At 43.2% G+C, this 4,855-nt stretch overlaps 1 pseudogene; it reads left to right on the forward strand.

Annotated features, from left to right (window-relative positions):
- The first annotated feature begins 1,273 nt into the window (after positions 1-1,273).
- Positions 1,274-3,810, forward strand: LOC123142521 (bZIP transcription factor RISBZ2-like; annotated as a pseudogene).
- The last annotated feature ends 1,045 nt before the right edge of the window (positions 3,811-4,855 follow it).

Genomic DNA, 4,855 nt, shown 5'->3' on the forward strand with positions numbered 1-4,855 from the left:
GCCGCATTACAAGTTTATTATTTTTCCCGGTAACTTGGTCACATATAATGTCACAATGCGAAGGTTTTCTAATTTTTTGATTTTTTTTGGATTTTTTTATGCCCGTTTCAAAATGCGGTCAAAACGGCGGGAATAGCCGTTCCTAGCTAGTGGTTGAATCTTGATTTTTTTGGTGTTCTTCTGATCAAATAGATACTTTTGTACCTAAAAATAATTTTTGTAAAAAATAAAGAGCAAACTCTAAGGCAGCTGCAGTTCAAATTTGACCCGCTTCCAGCTGAATCGGCAGAAATTTGTCTTTTTCATGAGAGGTGGATCAAAACTTTTGACACCCAACCATTTGGTCAATTGTGCATTAAATATGGCCTAGTATTTTAGAAAATTGATTTGCTACAATTTTGCAACAATTATTTGGTAGGTTCTTCACAAAAAGCTCATTTTGGGCACTAAAAAATGGAAAATGATTTTTTCGTCGAAAGAAAATGAAAACTTCCTTAGGCAACCCAACCATTTGGTTAATTATACATTAAATATGGCCTAATATTTAAGAAAATTTATTTGGTCCAATTTTACAACAAATATATTGTAGATCCTTCACAAAAAAACTCATTTTGGGCACTCGATTTTTTTAGTCAACTACGACCAATTTAGATGGTCATAACGTCGTACTGCATTCTAATTGGTCCGTGGACGTATCACGCGGGTCGTGCATCAAACACCGTCGGATGCTCGCAGATCCAACGGTAGTCCTCAACCCTTCCACACCAACCCCAAAACCCTAGATGGTCATTTTTCATCCACCGCCCCGCCTCCTTTCTTTCCACATCCATCCATCGATCCCCTTCCAGATCCCCCGTCTCCTCGCCGTCTCTCCCGATGGAGAGAGAGAGAGAGCGAGAGCTCGCCTCCTCCCTTCCAGATCCATTGCCGCCGCCACCTCCCTCCGGCGGAGCTCGCCGCCGTTCATGGCCTCCCCCACGCCCTCCTCCTCTTGCCCCTCCCCTTCCCTCACCACCCAACCGAACCAACTAGACCACCCCGCACCCTTCCTCCTCCTCCCCCCATTCCCCAACTAGCTGTCGGCCGCCTCTTCCCTCCTCCCTCCCACTACCCCTCTCCCCTCTGCCCCCAAGCGAGACAAAACACCGACCAGAGGGAGAGAGAGAGAGAGAAAAAAATTCCTGATCAAACCCTCGAATCCTCCGCGGCCTCGTGAAATCCCACCCGCCGCAGCCTCGCGGTTCGGGATCAGGGCGGTTCGTACAGCCGGCGGATGGAGCGCGTCTTCTCCGTCGAGGAGATCCCCGACCCATTCTAGGGCCAGCCATCGCCGCGGGCGGCGGGGCCATCGGACGCCGGGGCGTCCGAAGGGGGCGGCGTGGAGGGCGCAATGAACCGGTGCCCGTGCGAGTGGTACTTCCAGAAGTTCCTCAAGGAGGCCGTCCTCGAAAGCCCCGCCGATGGCCCTAGCCCGATGGCCGGTGCTAGCGGGGGCGGGGCCTCGCAGGTCAAGCATACCGCCGCTGCGGTGGCGGCGGCGCCGGCGGTGACGGGCGCGGTGGTGGACCCGGTGGAGTACAACGCCATGCTCAAGCAGAAGCTCGAGAAGGACCTCGCCGCCGTCACCATGTGGAGGGTACGACCCTCAGCTCCTATCATCTTATTAGGCGTTTCAAATGCCACGGCGTGCTCTGAAATGTTTAGGCATTTTATTAGATCCGTCATTGTGGCTAGCTTATACTACTAGTAATGTGATCTTATGGCGTCTGTGATCTGCAAAGCGCTGCATTGCCTGCTCCCTTCTAGGAATCTGCAGATGGTATACAATATGACTGCTTCGGTCCCTGCCTTGGCTTCACAAATAGAAAAATACCCTATCACATTGCTCTTCTAAGATATAAATAGATTAACGCCTTGCATCTTACCTTGTGTTCATGTCGAATGCAAGCATCAGTAGTACTGTTCTTTCTTTTTCTAGGAATGACAGCTTCATTATGCATCTGCTCTTAACGATTCAGTCTTAAACTCAAAGTCAAGTAATTAATGTTCCAAACACAAGAGATCAATCTTATGTAGAGTAGTACGTGTGGAACTAAATGTTGGAAACACATGCAACGATCATGAGTATAGTATTTTTTTACCTTGATCAAATTTCAACCGGCAGAGGTTTTATTCTTACCATCCACCAGTTTTGACAAATTGATAGTATTATTACTTGTAGCAACACAAGTGCAATCTTGTACTGCAAAATAGGTAGTGACCGGCTCGTGAAGGTAACCACGACCCCATCTATCCTTTAGTAGTAGAGGAGCATTCTGCAGCAAGGGCACCACGCAGACCTGTGACCATCAGTGGAGCTACCCGAAGTACCGAACCCATCATAACTATTCTACACTGAGAAGTTAAGAGTATACAGACCTGTTTTAATATTTGGTGACCAAGGCATATTCCAGTCGAGCGTCTATTAAACTTTGTATGCTGAATTTAAATTGGTTGTCACTATATACTTAGGAGGCAGTGACATAACAGTATATGCTTGTGCAGATTTATACATTGTTAAAGTAGAGGCTTGGCAAGAACTATTTTCTTTGTAGTAATAAGTCAGGAGTTGATTGTTGCTTCAGTAGCGTGTCATACATTATAATCATCAGCTCATGTCGTCTGGGATCAAACATAGCTTTGAATTTACAGGAGTAAAGATTTATGTGAGAAGTACAAACCATGTTCAGTTTTAAATAGTACAAAAATTATGCCCCTGCTATAGTGATACATTCTGTACTACACTGCTGCTTCTGTTTGCTTGCTTGATTACCTCTCTAAGGCAGCTTCGTTTTGTTCTTCTTCTTCATGTGCTACTTGCAGCATCAAGGGGATCTTCGACTGCTACCAGCAGGCCACCGGGACCAGCCTGTGGACCGAGCAGTATGAGGTTGGCTGTTGCTTCTCTATCTTGCCTCCATCCATCTTTTTCTTTAGCTGTATCACTTTCTCCTTTCTTTGATGTGGCTGATTTTCTTCGGTTTGATACCATGGCAGAAAATAATTAGGCACTAGGGAAATCATCTAGATCTGACTAGTTTGTACTTAGTCACTAGTGACACACTGCTCTTTTCCCTTGTGATGCCTGAGTACTGAAGAAACTGTTTTGGGTAATATGCACTGGTCCTTTGCTTATGCTCTTGTGAGTTTGGCAAGTGATTGTTTGGGGAGTAGATGTAGTGTGTGCTTATGCTCTTCTGAGATTTGCAGGAGTAGTTCATTCATGGGACATGTGTTAATCAATAATGTTCCTCAGTGTGTTAAATCAAGCCTGGCAGAGTACAATATACACACTAGATTGTTTTTGAACGTGTTAAATCAATGATGTGTATGTGTTACTGTATCCTAGTAATTCTGCTGTGCCACTGTATCCCAGTAAAGCAAGATGCTTGTTATACTCATGTTCCTGATGATATTGGTGTACACTCAATTTGGTTATTTCTTCTAGTTCTGCTACTAGTTGTTGTGTACTCCTAGTGCTGTAATTGCTGTGTAGTAATACAGAAATATTAATGCTCAAATATGATGATGTGGCCTGCAGTGTACATGGCATTTGCTGTCAATTCATGAACGCATACTGGTTAGTGTTAGTCATACTATTTATGTACATGGCATTTGCTGTCAATTCTTGATTATAAGTTATTGGATCCCTCATTGGCTACTGTTTGATGTTCTGTACCTATTCTTATCCTTATATGTTCATTTATATTTTTTGCACAGGTGAAGTGTGAATCCATGTCTGAAGCTGTGAAACATATCAGCAAAGAGTAGCATATTATGTGTTGTAATTGTAGGCAGTAGTAGGCATATCTGGTTTGTAATATACTGTAACGATTGTAATAGATTAATGTAGTATTGTTTTGGACCAATTTCATTTGCTCTCTGGTCTGTTCGAAACAATGATTGTGTATGTGATTTGAATACCCGTGAAATGGAAACCTGACAAGTGGGTCCAAGTTATAATGGTTGTTTGACAAATTTTGAAATTTCTAATGTGTGGGACCAATTTTGAGCTAAGCATGACAAGTGGGACCTGTTGCAAAATAAAATGGCTGAAAATAGAAAATTAGTAGACTATAAAAGGATGCATTCTAGAATATAAAAGGCCAAATCGTTGGGCTAGGCCCATGTAGCTAGCGAAAATTAACAGAAAAAATATATATTAAAAAGGCTGAATAAATGGGCTCGGCCCATATAGACACCCAATTGGACCGGGTTGATTCTTATCCACGTCAGCTTGCCATGCTGGATCCTACGTGGCCTGGGGAGGCTGCTAGTGACCAAAAATTTGGTCAAAGAACCAACGACCTTTTACATATCACAAAGAGGGTCGTGAATTTCAGTTTACGACTGTCAGCTTTTGACCATCTGTTTTTGGTCGCAAAAAGGTCGCAAATGAAAAACAATGACCTTTCATCGACCAATAGTGATGGTCGCAAGTTGACATATTTCTTGTAGTGTTTCGGTCTACTTGACACGGGCATGATTCCTATATTTCATAATAATTGCCTTAGATATCGTCATAACTTTGCACTTTTCTATCAATTGCTCGACAGTAATTTGTTCATCCACCGAATTATTTGCTATCATGAGAGAAGCCTCTAGTGAAACCTATGGCCCCCGGGTCTATTTTCCATCATATTAGTTTCCGATCTACTATTTTGCAATCTTTTACTTTCCAATCTATAAACCAAAAAACTCAAAATATTTACTTTATTGTTTGTTTAGTTTCATCTATCTCTATCGAATCTCACTTTTGCAAGTAACCATGAAGGGACTGACAACCCCTTTATCGCGTTGGGTGCAAGTTGTTTGA

The sequence above is a fragment of the Triticum aestivum genome, chromosome 6D (genome assembly GCF_018294505.1).
Source record: "Triticum aestivum cultivar Chinese Spring chromosome 6D, IWGSC CS RefSeq v2.1, whole genome shotgun sequence".
In the NCBI taxonomy this organism is placed as follows: Eukaryota; Viridiplantae; Streptophyta; class Magnoliopsida; order Poales; family Poaceae; genus Triticum; species Triticum aestivum.